At 41.6% G+C, this 17,873-nt stretch overlaps 1 long non-coding RNA gene across 2 annotated transcripts in view; it reads left to right on the top strand.

The window, feature by feature from the left end:
* LOC138672861 (uncharacterized) overlaps positions 1–17,449 on the top strand; it is a 253,694-nt gene extending 236,245 nt beyond the window's left edge. Inside the window, exon 3 of one of the 2 annotated variants that reach the window (XR_011319781.1) lies at positions 13,599–17,449. This is a non-coding gene — a long non-coding RNA (uncharacterized lncRNA). The remainder of the gene's footprint in view (positions 1–13,598) is intronic. The other variant, XR_011319780.1, reaches the window with a different exon arrangement.
* Positions 17,450–17,873: the final 424 nt, after the last annotated feature.

Raw genomic sequence — 17,873 nt, 5'->3', positions numbered from 1 at the left:
GCACAGCCCACGTAGTATATTGCCCAGACACGTAGTATATTGCACAGCCCACGTAGTATATTGCCCAGCCACGCAGTATATTGCCAAGCCACGTAGTATATTGCCCAGCCCCATAGTATATTGCCCAGCCACATAGTATATTGCCCAACCACGTAGTATATTGCCCAGCCACTTAGTATATTGCACAGCCCACGTAGTATATTGCCAAGCCACGTAGTATATTGCCCAGTCACATAGTATATTGCCCAGTCACGTAGTATATTGCCCAGCCACTTAGTATATTGCACAGCCCACGTAGTATATTGCCCAGCCACGTAGTATATTGCACAGCCCACGTAGTATATTGCCCAGTCACGTAGTATATTGCCCAGTGATGTAGTATATTGCCCAGTGATGTAGTATACAGCACAGAGCCACGTAGTATATTGTACAGCGAAGTAGCATACAGCACAGAGCCACGTAGTATATTGCCCAGCCACGTAGTATATTGGCCAGTCACGTAGTATATTGCCCAGCTGCATAGTATATTGCCACGCCACGTATGTCACAGGTTAAAAAATAAAAAATAAACATATACTCACCTTCCGAGGGCCCCTTGTAGTTCGGTCACATGACCGTGACGTCATGGCAGGTCCTTCTTGCGCAGGCACGCAGGACGTGTGATGACATCGCAGTCACATGACCGTGACATCATGGCAGGTCCTTCTCGCGCAGGTGTGCAGGACCTGTGATGACGCTGCGGTCACATGACCGTGACATCATGGCAGGTCCTTCTTGCGCAGGCACGCAGGGCCTGTGATGACGTCGTGGTCACATGACTGTGACGTCATGGCAGGTCCTTCTCCCATACCATCCTTGGCACCGGAACCTGCTGCTTGCATGGAGCGGTCACCAGAGCATTGCGAAAGTTGAGTATATAATTTTTTTTTTTTTTTAAATTATTTTTAACATTAGATGTATTTACTATTGACTCTGCATAGGCAGCATCAATAGTAAAAACTTGGTCCCACAGGGTTAATAGCTAAGTAAAAAGGGCAGCACACTGCAGCGCCAAAACATGCAAACTTGAAAACACGAAATTTGAACTGCATCACTGCACTAGAAATATGAAAAATGAGAGCTTTTAGCGCATAAAAATGGCCACATTTATGTGTACCTCGTAGCCACTTTACGGCATCTCTCTTATACGAGGTCCTACGCCTGACCTACCTCACCGAGAATAAACGTCTCCATCTGAATGGGTACATGTGAAACCTCCTCCCGGACCCAAACTCTCTCTTTCTGTGGAGGGGCATTGGACCTACCATAATTAAAACACCTGTGGCTAGGAGGCGGGGAGTGCACGATCAGAAGGCTAAAGAATACATTTCAAAAACCTGACCTGCACATCCAAACATAGACTGAGTGTGAACAGGTGCTGAACCCAGAGTCGCCAACTCGTATATAGTTAAGTAAAAAGGGCAGCACACTGCAGCGCCAAAACATGCAAACTTGAAAACACGAAATTTGAACTGCATCACTGCACTAGAAATATGAAAAATGAGAGCTTTTAGCGCATAAAAATGGCCACATTTATGTGTACCTCGTAGCCACTTTACGGCATCTCTCTAATACGTGGTCCTATGCCTGACCTACCTCACCGAGAATAAACGTCTCCATCTGAATGGGTACATGTGAAACCTCCTCCCGGACCCAAACTCTCTCTTTCTGTGGAGGGGTATTGGACCTACCATAATTAAAACACCTGTGGCTAGGAGGCGGGGAGTGCACGATCAGAAGGCTAAAGAATACATTTCAAAAACCTGACCTGCACATCCAAACATAGACTGAGTGTGAACAGGTGCTGAACCCAGAGTCGCCAACTCGTATATAGTTAAGTAAAAAGGGCAGCACACTGCAGCGCCAAAACATGCAAACTTGAAAACACGAAATTTGAACTGCATCACTGCACTAGAAATATATTTTCTATGTTTGGATGTGCAGGTCATTTTTTTGAAATGTATTCTTTAGCCTTCTGATCGTGCACTCCCGCCTCCTAGCCACAGGTGTTTTAATTATGGTAGGTCCAATGCCCCTCCACAGAAAGAGAGAGTTTGGGTCCGGGAGGAGGTTTCACATGTACCCATTCAGATGGAGACGTTTATTCTCGGTGAGGTAGGTCAGGCGTAGGACCTCGTATAAGAGAGATGCCGTAAAGTGGCTACGAGGTACACATAAATGTGGCCATTTTTATGCGCTAAAAGCTCTCATTTTTCATATTTCTAGTGCAGTGATGCAGTTCAAATTTCGTGTTTTCAAGTTTGCATGTTTTGGCGCTGCAGTGTGCTGCCCTTTTTACTTAACTATATACGAGTTGGCGACTCTGGGTTCAGCACCTGTTCACACTCAGTCTATGTTTGGATGTGCAGGTCAGGTTTTTGAAACAGGGTCAATAGCGGCGGTAACGGAGTGAGTTACCCACAGCATAACGCGGTCCGTTACCGCTGGCATTAACCTTGTGTGAGCGGTGACTGCGGGGAGTATGGAGCGGGCGCCTGGCGCTGACTGGAGGGGAGGGACTAATCGGACTGTGGCCGTTGCTCATTGGTCGCGGCAGCCATGACAGGCAGCTGGCAAGACCAATCAGCGACTTGGATTTCATGACAGATAGAGGCCACGACCAATGAATATCCATGACAGACAGAAGGACAGACAAATAGACAGAAAGATGGAAGTGATGCTTAGACAATTATATAGTAGATAGATTTTCATTTAAGTGGAGGGTGAGTGTTCATTTGGGGTGACTTATACTTTGGGCCTCGGCCTTTGCTCTTTAAGATCCTACCAATGCTTCTCCTCACCTTACCTGTATTTATTAAGAACTTAAGAAAGTTCCCTATTATGTACATACAGTATATTAGAAAGGAAATATTTTTCTGGTTTAAAATTTGTCGAGCTTGAGTAGAGGGCAATTATCCATGCATCATGATCGTCTGGAAATAAAATATTATGTGCATATAAATGACACTGTACAGTGTTATTAATATCACTCATGGGCTCAGTGACTATCATCTCTGTTCAAAATGAAATGACTAAGACTTCACAGGAATCCGGCATATCAAGTATTCAAAACTGTAATCATGTGTATACAAAGAAGTTGCAAAAAGTAATTGTAAAGTACAATTATGGGGACTCTGCTCCATGCTGTGAAAAGGTTATGTCCTATGTAAGAGATAAGGATTCTGTAACAGAACAATTACCATAAATTCTTGACTAAATTATGAACAGAGCCTAAGTCCTGGAAATCGTGGGACAACTGTGGATTCCAGTAATAATATGGGTGCTAACATGCAGAAGTATGAGGTCTTAGGCTGCTTCTGGTTACATACTGCCGATCATTATTGATGGCAAGATTTGCCTCAATTAGCATTCAGATATTTTCATTAAAATCAAGTTGCAGGTTTTAAAGATATGCACATGCAAAGCTTATGTTCGCCCAGTTTTCAATTAGCTTTTATATGGTTAAAAAAATTGAAGATCCCTCTCACTTATCAGTAATGGTCAAGACTGAAGCAGGTCTTGGAATTATTATGTCACCCCAAATTAAAAAAAGTTATACAAATTACTTGCCCTGACACCTTGCTCTGACAAGTGATGATCATATGTGACCCTGACACCTGACTCTAATAGTTGACTCTGAGTCAGAGACAACAGTCATTTCCTCTTCGAAATGTTTCGCTCTGCTCCATATATGCTCAGCATGACATTATTTGATATGTCTGAACTAGATAACTAGGTTATATACTAAAACTTGTTTGAGTTTGGAATCTAAAACCATCCCATATCAGAGTTACATATTAGAGATAATCAAATCTTTTGAAATTTGATCTCACCAAGCTCTTCAAATTTTTTCCAAAAACTTTGATTTGAGGCGAAACTATTGCAGTTACTCCAATTCCTCTGAAAAGATGTATATAACTCTTTAAGATCTCCTAAGACTTTATCACGCCCTGCTTATTTTTATTTTATTTTGTTCTCTGTGCAACTAGTGGCGTGGCCTCTGTTTTCTTTGAGCTGGACATTACTTTTACATAGCTCCCCACTGCTGGGCGTCCATTAGTCAGGGTCTTGGTCCTGCTTGGCCCTTATTCATATTTACGTCATTTGACATATAGTGAGGTTTCAATACTAAAGGTTAAGACTGTCCCAAATAGGGTCACCTTGATGTGGTAGGATGGCTTTTATGTTTTTTTTAAATCAAAACAATATTAATTAAGTACTTTATGTTATTTTCCTGCACTGTTGCTATTTATTTACCATACTTACTGCGGGGTACTTGCTCGTTTTTTGTTTAACTCAGGTTTTATCTGCTTAGTGGCCAGTGTGAACATGTGCCTACACTTTGTGCGCATACCAATTTATGTTCCAGATCTTTACTTTTGTTTTTTTTGGCATGCTTTTTTACAGGCTAGGATAATCCCTCTTCTAATTGGCTGTTTTATACTATGTAATGTGATAACTGCGAAGCTGAGTCAAGTGTCAGAGTCAGGTATCATTATTAAATATGCAAGTCAGTTGTCAGTTGTTAGTCAGTTGTCATAGAAAAATGTCAGTCAGATGACAAGTTACATGTAAGTGTCAGATATCAGAAAAAAAGCGTCAGAGTCAGATTCCAAAGTCCAGAAACAGTAACACGCAGAGTCATGTAGTTAGAGAAACAAGTTGGGATAATTTCAGAGCCAGGCACATGATAGAAGGTCCTAGTATGGACACTTTACATCCAGCGGGAAGTAGGTTTGAAATATGAAATGTAATCAACTGTTCCAACATATTTACTTTTCTAGGAACTAATTAACAAGCATTTTCTTACATATTCATTTCTTAATGTGTATATAGACACAAAAATAGAATTATACTTACAATATAGAACATAGGGCCTTGACCTATCAGCTTACATTTTTTTTCCTTTCTTGATAATAATTGTGAAGCTCCTTAAGAATCATATATTCTTCTTGCATATAATCACTTCATTTTCTATTTTTCTCAAACGAATGAATCTTGACCTCTGGTTAGTTGCTATGGAAAACAAGGACATTTTCTTCTGAGACTGTTTTCATACAGTAAATTCAAAAATGTTAAGAAATTTTCATATATCAAACCATATCAATCAATCAATCAATATATATATATATCAAATATATCAATATTTGATATAGATTTTCCATTGTGGCCTGACTTTCTTGTGGCAAGTACTTCTATAGTGTTTCTTCATATTTGGGTAATCCTTTCTTATTTTTACTGTTTGATATAGCTCCATATCATAAGGGGAAAATACATCTTGGTCCAAAGCATTCCAGTTTATATTTCAAAGTCCCAGCTGCATATGTATTGTCATGCCCTATGGATCCAAGTTTGCATTGTTAAAGAGTGTGTCGCAACCGTTCCGCTGTATCCTGGCATACTGCATACTGGCTTAGGTGCACTCCTGATGATTCCCAGTTTGGACCAGTGGCATGGCTGTTCTTCTGGCCTGAGTTATGTGCGCAGGGGCAATGAAGCTGGCTTGATCTGGCAAAGAGCTTGTAAGTGCTACGCTCCTTGCCCAGCTACCACTGAAAAACGGCAGAGGTGGCAGATTTCCCAGGCAATAAGTGTAAACTATGTAATAAAAAATCTCTGTGTTCTTGAGAACAGAGTTTTAAAAAAGTGGTAAATTGCAATGTTGCTAGTTTTTACAGTGACTTTGTAAGTTTACCATTTAGAAAATGAAGAGGACTTTTTTTTAAATGAGTCCATAAATCACCATTTTGTAAAGAATTGGTCTGTCCTTACAAAAGAGTTTAAAATTTACTGTAAAAAAACAGCAATTCTAATAATCTGCAGGAAAAAAAATGTATTCACTCATACATTCTTTAATCATAAATTTTCAAACTTGAAAACCAAATTTGGATTGGTTCAAACCATATTGGTCAAATTGTCCGCACTGTTTTAACAGCATTGCTTCTAATTATGCCCCGAATTCTCAGTTCGGTGTCCAACGGTTACTGTGCTCAATGTTGTACAATGGCTTCATTATTTCTTTTAGCCTTATCGCACTTGAAAAATGTGTGGATTGATATTGTAAGGACGCCCACCTTTTTCTTCTCTTTTGACTTCTTTGTAGCTGTATTTTTTTTTTTTTAAATTCGTTTATTTATTAAACACAGAATAAAATTACAGCATACATATTTGTCCTTGTCGTTAATTTGTATAGTTGCATTTACAGGGATTGAGAAAGACAAAATATACATATGCCAATCATTTTACATAAAGAAAACATATGCGTTAAGTTATACAACAGTCAGAACATAAGGTTCCTAAACTATAACCAAACTAAGCCTCCAAAACTACTAAGCCGCCACTTAACAAAAGTTGAATACACTATTATTTGACTTTTTCCCTTTCCCATTACGCAATATTTACGGATCAAAGAACCATGCATACCACATTTCTCTCAATCAGTCAGGTCATAAAGTAAGATGTGAGGCATTCCATTTATCCCAGATTTTACTAAACTTACGCGGACAACCTCTATTTTGATAAAGAGTACGCTCATAGGGGATAACTGCATTTACCAACTCAATCCAGGACCTAACGGAGGGGGGCGAGCCTCCCATCCACCTCAGAGCTAGTAACTTCCTTGCCAGAAAGAGTGTTTCACGTAAAAAAATCCCAGTATAATGTTCCCAGGCCCCTTCGTCCCACACTCCAAATAAGCAAATTAAGGGTTCAGGAGAAATTGGAATTGACAATACTGAAGTTAATAGTGACGCCACCTCCCTCCAGTAATGAGAAACTATGGGGCACTGCCATATCATATGTATAAAATCCGCGTCAGGAGAGTGGCAACGCAAACATTCCGACGTCGGGTATCGACCCATCCGACAGAGTCTTAACGGAGTCAAGTATGACTGGTGGATTATGTATAATTGGGTCATCTGATTGTTGACTGATGGGGATACTCTGAGAGGGGATTCCAAAATATCCTCCCATTCCTCGTTTTGCATGTCAGGAATGAGTCCCCCCCATTTGCCCCTTACCGAATCCACAACAGAGTTCGCCCCCGCTGATAGCAGATATGTGTATAGGGACGAAATAAGACCTTGAGGTCCCTGCAACTTAAGAATACCTATCAAAGGTAAAGATGAAATGTTACGGTTCATCCCCTCATTCCTGACAAATGACTGAACGGCAAATCTGAGCTGCAGGTATCGAAAAAATGGAGACCTTGGAAGATCACACTTATTTTGTAGTTGTTCAAAGGACACAAAAAAACCCTGATCATATAAGTCTCCGATCAAAAGAACCCCACGAGAAACCCAAAATTTTGTAGATGGGTGATTCATCAGTGTCGGGAAATAACCATTATCCCATAGAGGCATCTCTGCTACAATGTCCCCAAATCCAGTAATTTTTTTAATTTTCTTCCAAGTGGACCGTGCCAAACGAATCATGGGCAACAGACAGGGAGCACCTATCCTCTCCGATTCTAGAAGACCCAGCGGGCATCCAGCACCGACAGAGCTAACTAAGTGGCTTTCAGAATTGGGGAGATAGTTATGGGGCATCCATTTACATAGTGCTTTAGCCTGTCCCGCTAGATAGTATAGCAAAAAATCTGGCAATGCCGATCCTCCCTCCCGTTTAGGTCTTTGTAAAGTGGCCAGTTTAAGCTTGGGCCTACCCTTCCCCCATACGAATGAGGTAACATGAGAATTTAAACTGGTGAAGAAAAATTTTGGTATAGTTACTGCACTATATTGGAGACAATAATTGAATTTAGGAAGCAAAATCATTTTAATGAGATTAATGCGGCCTGCTACAGACAGCGGAAGCTTACTCCAAGATGCAAATTTCAATTTAGTATATTCCAACAGGGGGAAAACGTTAAGCTGTAAGTCCAACCCACTGTGCTGGGACATGTAAATACCCAAGTACTTAAATTTAGATACTATCGGCAATAAAGAGAGAGCACTAAGATTAGGTGCTGGGAGTTGAGATAGAGGTAGTAGGGCAGATTTATCCCAATTAATATATAGACCTGAGAACCCACTAAATTTATCTATGGTAGCAATTACCCTTGGTAATGTTTCTTCTGTCTTATCCATGAATATTATCATGTCGTCAGCATATAAGCCAACAATATCCGTGCGGTCCGCTATTTTAATACCATCAATACCGGGGGTTGAGCGCAGACGTATAGCTAATGCTTCTATTGCTAAAGCTGGGCTGGGGAAAGGGGGCACCCTTGACGAGTTCCCCTATATAGTGAGAATGGTTCAGAGATGGAGCCGTTAACAACTATACGGGCCTTGGGTTTCAGATATAGCACACCAACCCACTTCAAAAATTTCTCCCCAAAGCCATATTTTTGTAGACAGGCGGACAAAAAGGGCCATTCAAGAGAGTCGAACGCCTTGGCTGCGTCTAACGACGCCAGTGCCCAGCTATTATCTGGCAACAAAGAGCTATACTGAATCACCGACTGGACCCGCCTAATATTTATAGAGGTACTCTTACCGGGCATAAAGCCAGTTTGATCTGGGTGTACAATATCTAATATGATGGAGTTCAACCTGGTAGCCAGTATTTTAGCAAAAATCTTATAATCCACGTTGACCAGGGATATGGGACGATATGATCCACATTCCAAAGGATCTTTCCCCTCCTTTTTAAGTACAATAATATGCGCTTCATAAAAAGTATCAGGTAGATACCCTGCCCTCCATATCTCTTTAAATACTTTCAATAAAAGCGGAGCCAGTATCTCCCGGTATCTCCTATACAGCTCTACAGGAAAGCCATCTGGTCCAGGGGCCTTCCCGGAGGCCATATCCGTTATAGCTTGTTCCACTTCCTCCAAAGTAAATTCAGCGTCCATAAAGGCCTGCTGGGCAGAGCTCAGTGCAGGGAATGTCATATCGGATAAATATCTTAAACAGTCGGAAACATCAAAACCGCTCTTAGATTCATACAGCCCCTTATAATAGTCATAAAAACATTGGAGTATTCCCTCAGTAGTGGAATTCAGTGAGCCGTCTGGTGAGCGAATTTGTAATATCATATTAGATGTGTTGTGTTGACGCACCAAGTAGGCCAGGAATTTCCCCGCCTGATTCCCCATTTCAAAGTACGATTGTCGTGTGAAAAATAGTTTTCGCTTAGACTTAGTGTCTATGTGTTGGGTGTATAATCTTTGCAGAGTCAACCACTCAACCCTATTATCGTTGGTCTGGTCAGCTGTATATGTTGTCTCAGCATTTCTCAAGCGTTGCTCAATTTCATCATCCTCTCCCGATGTTACCCTCTTGATATATGAAATTGTTGAAGACAGACAGCCCCTTAAATATGCCTTAAGTGTGTCCCAAAATAAATTAATATTCTGGAGTTCTGAGTGGGACTGAATGAAGCAGTTTAACTGGTCAACTGTCCTATCATCTGAACCCATTAGTGTACACCAAAAGGGATTCAATTTCCATATTCTACCGTTATTCAATGTCCCGAACACGAGTCTAAGTGTGACCGGACTATGGTCTGAGATTCCTCTATTACCATGTTCCACTCTATCCACCCACCGCACCAAATCGCCAGACCCGAAGATATAATCTATGCGAGAGAGGGAACTTTTAGTGGATGAGTGGCAGGTATATCCCCTCTCCCCAGGGCGATGGATCCTCCATAGGTCTATCCAGCCGCTACCCTCCATGAACTGTGCCAACTGAGTCGGGGCTGAGGAAGGAGAAGAAGACAAGGGTTCCCCGGTCGACCCATCTCCCAAACGTATTCTATCAAGACTACTGTTCATAACTAGGTTGAAATCACCCATACACATAACATGCGCGTCAGGGTAGTTTAACGCAAAGCTCATTGCCATCTTAAGTATTGAGGTGTTGGCCGGAGGGGGGTTATATATGCATAATATGACATATTCACGGGAGTTAATTAGTGCATGGACAAAGACAAATCGTCCCTCTATATCCCGCCGAGTCACTCGGGCCTCCCATCGGACATCTTTGTGTACTAATAATGATACCCCTCTTGAGTAGCTAGTGTGAAATGAGTGAGCATACCATTGTACCCAAGGTTTCTGTACACCTCTGGCTGTATCTCTGGTCAGATGTGTCTCCACCAGGACCACAATATGGGGATGACATCGCCTGATTTGAGAGAACACCTTAATTTTCTTCCGGGGTGTCTTAATGCCCCGTATGTTCCATGTCATACATATCAACTCAGACCCCATACCCAGTCATTAAAAAAAAATTGGTGTGCACTGATGGTGAGAGAAAACCACTTATTACGCATGGGAGGTCATAAAGGCTTTGGTGGCGGCTCTTACCCAAATACCTACTAAAACTGATTAAATCTAACAAAATAGAAAAACAACAACTTAACAAAAAACGAATAATCCAGGAGCATAGAATAACACTCCCGTCTTCAAATAAACCTGGGGATACCGCCGCTGATTCCAGCGTCCGGTATTGTTGGTACGTTGAGCGCTCACAGGGAGAGCTCCAATTCAGCAATTAAATAACCGTTGATCAGCCGAAAACACATCAGGATTCTATTCCACTAGACATTCCACGGGAACGCAGCCAATCAGCTGCCTCTGACGGGTCAGTGAAAAACAGGGAGGAACCGTTGCTGACAACCCGGAGACGCGCCGGGTATATCATGGAATAGATAATGTTTTTATCTCTGAGCTGCTTCTTAACATCCACAAATCTTGCCCGTTGTTTCTGGAGTTCAACGGAGAAGTCTGGAAATATCGAGATTGTAGCATCGTTGAGCTTGATGGGACTCTTTTGTCGCGCCAATCGTAGGATAGTATCTCTGTCTTTGCAATTGAGAATACGTGCCAGGAAAGGTCTGGGTGGTGCCCCAGGGGGAAGATACTTGATGGGGACTCTATGGGCTCTTTCCACCGAGAACATCGGAGAAAACGCATCTCCCAACGACGACTTAAGCCAATCCTCCAGGAATTTTTCAGGCTGCTGGCCTTCTGTACGTTCCGGTAGGCCTATGATGCGAATATTATTTCGGCGCATTCTGTTTTCAAGGTCATCAGCCTTTTGTTTCCAGGCATTTGTAGAGCCAGCAACTTTTGCTAACTTGGCCTCCATAGGTTTAATGGTGTCCTCCACCTGAGACACCCTTGTCTCCACTTCCGTCATACGTCCCTTCATGGCTTGCATATCTTGCCTCAGACGTCCCACTTCAGTGTGTACGTCCTCTATTTGTTCAGAGAGGGATGTTCTAGTCAGAGATATAGCTTGCATTAATTGTGCAGATGCTTGTTTAAGAGTTAGTTCATCTTGCTCAGCTTCATCATTATTATCAGAGAGGCGGTTTTTCCCCCGCTGTGCCTGTGAGGAATTATTTCTAAGAGATCTTGCACTGTCCTGAGTATCACTCCTAGCAAATTCTTTGAGCTTGTCAGCTACAGATGTGCTTTTTGTACGCTGCATGTCTGACAGGCAAATGATACAGCAAGGTGGTCCAAATCAGATCTGCAGCAGTGTCCTGCAGGCACAGGGCTGCCGTATATGATTAACGGTGTTTTTATTGAGGGCCTCTATGTCCAGGAGGTACACCAATGTACTGCCAGGAGGTGTAGGCTGAGGGTTTAATGGTAGTCCCTGCAATAGGGAATGTCCAGGGCAGTGGCGGTATCAGCAAGGGGGGCCTATGTAATCTCCAATTGGAGACACAGCTGGCCGAGTTGTGGCTGATTCGGGAGCGCGGGGCTCAATCTTTCAGAGCTCACTCCGCGCTGGCCCTTAAACTATGGAGCACCAGTATGTGTTGCTCAGCCGCGCTGCAGTAATGAGGGGCCGCGCCACGTCCTCTGCTGTAGGAGCGCGCGCTTTAGTAATGGCCGCCGCTCACAGCCGCCCCCACCGCCGATGTGCTCTCCTCTCCTCGGAGTCCCGCAGTCCTCACCTGCCGGCGCCCGGTGCCTCCCGAAAATCAGGGAGAGATTCCGGCTGCAGGTATCCGCAGCACCGTGTCTCTTGTGGGCAAGGCGTCCCCCTGGAAAATGGCCGCCGTCACATTCAGGGCCCTCCGCGTCGCCGATCTTCCTCCCTCACCGGCACCTCTCTGTCACCGCCCTAATCTTCTCCAGAGGCTAGCAGCCTCTGCGTCTCCAGGGGTCTCCGCAGCCGCAGGATTTTAATAGTGTAAGGAGTCTAATAGGCAGGATGGTAGAAGGATATTAGGGAGCTCTCCCAAAGCACGTCTTCTTCCTCTCACTCCATAACCACGCCCCCTTTGTAGCTGTATTTTGCTTTGTAACTCAAGTAGTTTCAGTTAAAGCCAGAAAAGTAAAATATCACCCTCTCTTTTGGTTTTCATATATTTATAAGAGATCCTGCAATAACCAGGAGGAAATATTGTTGCAATAAAAGAAAAATGTTGCTGCAAGAAATTCTACTTTCAGACAGGAAGATAAATAATGAGTAAGGGAAACACAAGAATGGGATAAGCTTGTAGCAAAGCTCCTGAAGTATGTTCCAGTAATAGGAGCAATCATGTCAAAACTAATGGTCAAACACCTTCTGGAAAAAGTAATAGAAAGTTCCTCTCTGCTCTCATACTGTTCTCTTCTAGGTACTAATCTATGACTGTTTCTAATTAGGTATTTATTTCATTAATTTATGCATTTGTCTAAATCCCTATTTACTAAATGTAAATCCCATACGAATCAGTCTTTTAAATCCTTAGATTTACATGGTATCTACATTTATAAATGTCTGGAGATAATTTGAATAATAATACAAAATCTAATATATAATTGCCTAGAATACTACTTCCTGCAATTTGTGCCAACTTCCGTGGCTTTGTCCGGAGCTAATGTCCGGAGCTAATGTCCGGAGCTAATGTCCGGAGATTAATTGCCTAGAATACTACTTCCTGCAATTTGTGCCAACTTCCGTGGCTTTGTCCGGAGCTAATGTCCGGAGCTAATGTCCGGAGCTAATGTGCGGAGATAATGTCCGGAGCTAATGTCCGGAGCTAATGTCCGGAGATAAGTGACGTCAACAGTGTCCAGTGTCTGATTGGTTGCCGCCTGCTGCGAACGACCAATCAGAAACGTGCCGTACTGTGACACACTCCGCCCACCATTTTGGTGTGATTTTTGAATTTTTACCTCACAGCAAGTTTCTACTGCGTGGAGGCGGGCCCAGTGACGTTGCTCTTCAAGCTCCTGCCGAATTTCGTCAAAAAAATGATAATACCATTTACCAAAACTATATATATTTAGTTGTGAAGTGGTTCAGTGACATTTTCACACCAATTTTGAACTTTTGTTTGGTGTTTTCTCCATATACTGCCTATTATTTTTGTTCTTTCTTACTATTATTTATTAATTGTATTATTCTTACATTTGAATAAATAAAGTATATATGGATTCTAGACTCCCGATTCTTTAGAATCGGGCTGCCATCTAGTATGTTATAACAAGATATTTTAAGGGTCAGTTCATTTATTTATCTACACTCCAGTTGGGTGAATTTATTCGAGTGGAATTGAATGCAAGTAATTAATAATGTCATTTTTCTATACTATTTTCACAGATGACAAGCAGATGTCCAGTAGATCGAAACTGGCAGCAACCAGTGGGACCCAGCTATATCAATTTACTGTTCAGAGAAATCTTGCCAGAAGTGGTGTTCATGGAAGAACTGTGGCCAAAAAGCCATAGCATGGACATAGAAACAAGGCCAAGTGACTCAAATATACTTAAAAACATAGCAAATCGGGTGCAGAAAAATGTCAGATGTTCTGGATTAAAAATATGCTCCAGTATAAAGCCAGTTATTGTGTTTAATCCTTTTCTCTAGAATTCCTTTTTCTTTGATCCTTGGTATTTTGATGAGTAAATTCCAATGTAGATTGTTTGTGTCAAGCCCATATTGTTTCTGACCCTTGTTTGCCTATAACTTCACCTAACATTAACAACCAGATGAGACAGCAACAGTAAGTTAGGGCAACATCTACTTAGAAGGCTTTTCTAACCTCCAACCATGGAGTGTTATTACAGAGGGATGCTGCATGTGACTCAAAATAATCCCATTAAAGAACAAGTTTTGCCATGATAATAAAAACTATCTGTTGCACTCAGTTTCCTTGACCAACCAGTGCTTCTATGGCCCTCAACATAGCCCATTTCTTAGTGTCCTCAATGTGAAGAAATACAGATACTTAACCATCATGCAATATCATCAGGGAGGTGTCTTATTGGAGCCCACAAAGTCCTGATCTCAACATCATTGAGTCCATATGATAACAAATGAAGAGGGAGAACAATCTGCAGTAGCCTACACCCACTTATCTGTGGTTTTGTCTCCAAGATCTTTCGAACAATACCTCTGCCGAGTTATAGTTAGCAAGTTAAAAAAAAAAAACCCTGAATCTTGCACAACCTCTTTAATCATAGCACATCTGGTCTGGATGAAGCTTTTTTTTCTCGAAGAGGTAGACGTTTAGAAAAGTTCTTTCTGTAGCTAGTTCTAGATTTGTTTGTACATACTGAACATAACAGTCTATGTCTACAGCCACTAAATAAATAACAGCATTATTGAAAATTATAAATACCTTCTCCACCATGATACCTATTTGTACCTCCATCCTAACTATATGGGAGGTACATTTCGACATTGTATTTTTCCACTGAACATGAACTGAATGTTTAATCTGTTGATCTTCAGCCTTGCTTTCATGTGCAGTCTTTTGAAGTGATATTTTATCTGACAGTAGAAAGCTGAAGTGCTGAAATAATCCAGTGTATGCATCATTCATTAACTCACTATTTCTCTCCATTCGACATTGGAATGATTATTTAGCAGGATGTGTGGGGGCGAAATTTTGTCAATGGAAAGAGGTTTTATTTCTTAATGGTTTCTAGTGTGTTGAAAGAAAAAAAGAGCTTTTCAGCGCATCCAACCTCACCTTGTCATACTAATTGGACACATTTCTTCTTCTCTGCTTAGTTGCCCGGACTTCCTTTCCTTTCATTAACCCCAGAGAGCAGGAAATAAGCGGCAAATGCATGTTACTATAGAGAAAGATTCAACTCTAGTGTCCATTACACACGTCTATGTTATATATTTTCCCAATTTTCCCAATTCTTTATTAAATGAAGAACTGGATATGGTTTACAGTAGCAGAAAAGCCATTCTATGGTATTTTGCTGCAATAATTCAGGTCAGAAGGATTTCATGTCTTGCCTATTAATATTACTGAATGGGGGTAGTTGCACATACCGTGTAAGTCCGTCTACTTTTGCTTAGACGGCACAATACAATACCAACAACAAACCTTCACATGGCAGACCCAAAGAAAATAAACCAAGGATATATAGAAAATATATTTTATTAAACAAATACACATACAGGATAAAACCAGGGCAGTAGCCACCAGTGCAGCAGCAAAGGTGGGACTCCCACAGGGACTACCTCATAAACGTACTTAGCAAGTAAAACCGTTACAGTTACTCAGGTGCCTAGTTTTGCATCCAATAAAAGGATATATGTGAAACATACAATATGATATAAGATCAATAACAATAAACAGAGTGATCAATATATTAATAATAAGTAGTCCAAGTGAACCACACTATACACGTATAGAAATAAATATATATACTAAAAATAGCCAGCTAGGAAACCATATATATGAGCATAGTACTAATAAAGGTATAGTTACCATGAGGGAGACCCCGGGGACCCACCACACCCGACGCGCGTTTTGCAATGAAATGCTTCGTCCAGGGGTGACGGCACAATATCCAAACAAGCCTCCTATAATTTCTAAGTTCCTATTTCTGTCTTTTTTTCAAGGTAATTTGAGGACTTCTCTGCCACTTTCGTGAACTTATATCCCTGCTCTATTGTTATAAATCCCGCATTGCTCCAAATCTAACACTCTGGGGTTTGCCCGTTCTTTTTAGTTTAGAAGCAGTGAGTCAGCTTGATGTGTAACAAAACCTTAAGTTTTCAGTGTTAAATGGATTTATTTGCTAAAGAAATAAAAGCAGTAATGGAAGTTCTAGGCAAGCAACGGAGATTGCAAGCAAGAATATTGTACAGCATATTTACAAAGTTGCCTTCTTGTTACAAGTGACGATAGAGGGAAATGCTAAGACTTAAACTCACTCCTGCAATTATACAATCGCATGTGGCTACGCTACTATTCTAAGGCTATGTGCACACCTTGCGGATTAGGCTTAGGAATTCCTGGTGCGGATTCTGTATCTCCTGGCAGAAAACGCACCTGCGGATTTGTCACAGCGGTTTTTGTGCATTTTTTTGCGGATTTGCTGCGTCTTTTACCCCTGCGTTTTTTTTTATAATGGAATGGGTACAAAAACGCTGCAGATTCGCAAAAAAGAAGTGACATGCTACTTCTTTTAAACCGCAGCGTTTCCGCAGCGGATTTTCCGCAAAGTGTGCACAGCATTTTTTTTTTCTCATTGATTTACATTGTACTGTAAATCAATTGCGGATTTGCAGAGTTTCTGCACCGCAAAAAAACGCTGCGGATCCCCAGAGAATCCGCAACGTTTGCACATACCTTTACATTGTCACCGCAGAGTATGTGCAGGACCGCCCAGACATTTAACGTCAATGGGAAGTCCTAAAGCTGATAATGTTATTTTTATCTGTCTCATAGTTCAACGAATTTCAAAAGTCAATGAAAGTATAATAAAAATGTGCTCTGTTTGGAATTACTGGTGGCTATTTTTTCAAAAGTCCCTTTCAATTTTCTGTAACTCACACTTTTTTGGAGTGTTCTTTAGGTCCCCAAAAACATAGATGTAAAATAGCAACTTTTCTGAAAATTACCAATTTTACCAATAACGTAAGTCATATTAGCTGACCAAGGAAAAGAAACAATGACGTTTTATGGAAGAAAAATGACAAATTAGTTAAGGAAACTGCAATAATGATTTGTAAAACAAACAAACAAACAAATAATAACATAAATATATAAATAAAATAAAGCCCCCTACTAAAAAAGTTCGAAAATTAGAAAACCTGCATTTTAAAAAGCCCTGTTAATATTGCTTATCTTTTTACACCCATCATCTGTCTGCAACATTTTTGCCATATGTGAAGACATTTTGTTGCAGAATTTTTTTATGACATCAATAACCTAAATAGGACTTGTAGAAGTTAACATGCTTGCATTTCTGTTGTGGATTACTCCAGTAAACCATGTCAGATTCCCCAACGTAAAAAAGAAATAAACATGATTAAAAATGCTGGTGAAATACTGTAAAGGTACCTTCACACTAAACGATATCACTAGCGATCCGTGACGTTGCAGCGTCCTCGCTAGCGATATCGTTCAGTGTGACAGGCAGCAGCGATCAGGATCCTGCTGTGCTGTCGCTGGTCGGGGCTAGAAGGCCAGAACTTTCTTTGGTCGCTGGACTTCCTGCTGACATCGCTGAATCGGCGTGTGTGACACCGATTCAGCGATGTCTTCGCTGGTAACCAGGGTAAACATCGGGTTACTAAGCGCAGGGCCGCGCTTAGTAACCTGATGTTTACCCTGGTTACCATCCTAAAAGTAAAAAAAACAAACGCTTCATACTTACCTTCCGCTATCTGTCCCCGGCGCTGTGCTTTCCTGCACTCACTGTGAGCACAGCGGCTGGAAAGCAGAGCGGTGACGTCACCGCTCTGCTTTCCGGCCGCTGTGCTGACAGCCAGTACAGAGAAGCACAGCGCCGGGGACAGACAGCCGAAGGTAAGTATGAAGCGTTTGTTTTTATTACTTTTAGGATGGTATCCAGGGTAAACATCGGGTTACTAAGTGCGGCCCTGCGCTTAGTAACCCGATGT

Source organism: Ranitomeya imitator, chromosome 3 (genome assembly GCF_032444005.1).
Source record: "Ranitomeya imitator isolate aRanImi1 chromosome 3, aRanImi1.pri, whole genome shotgun sequence".
In the NCBI taxonomy this organism is placed as follows: domain Eukaryota; kingdom Metazoa; phylum Chordata; class Amphibia; order Anura; family Dendrobatidae; genus Ranitomeya; species Ranitomeya imitator.
This window is presented reverse-complemented; position numbering and strand designations above follow the sequence as displayed.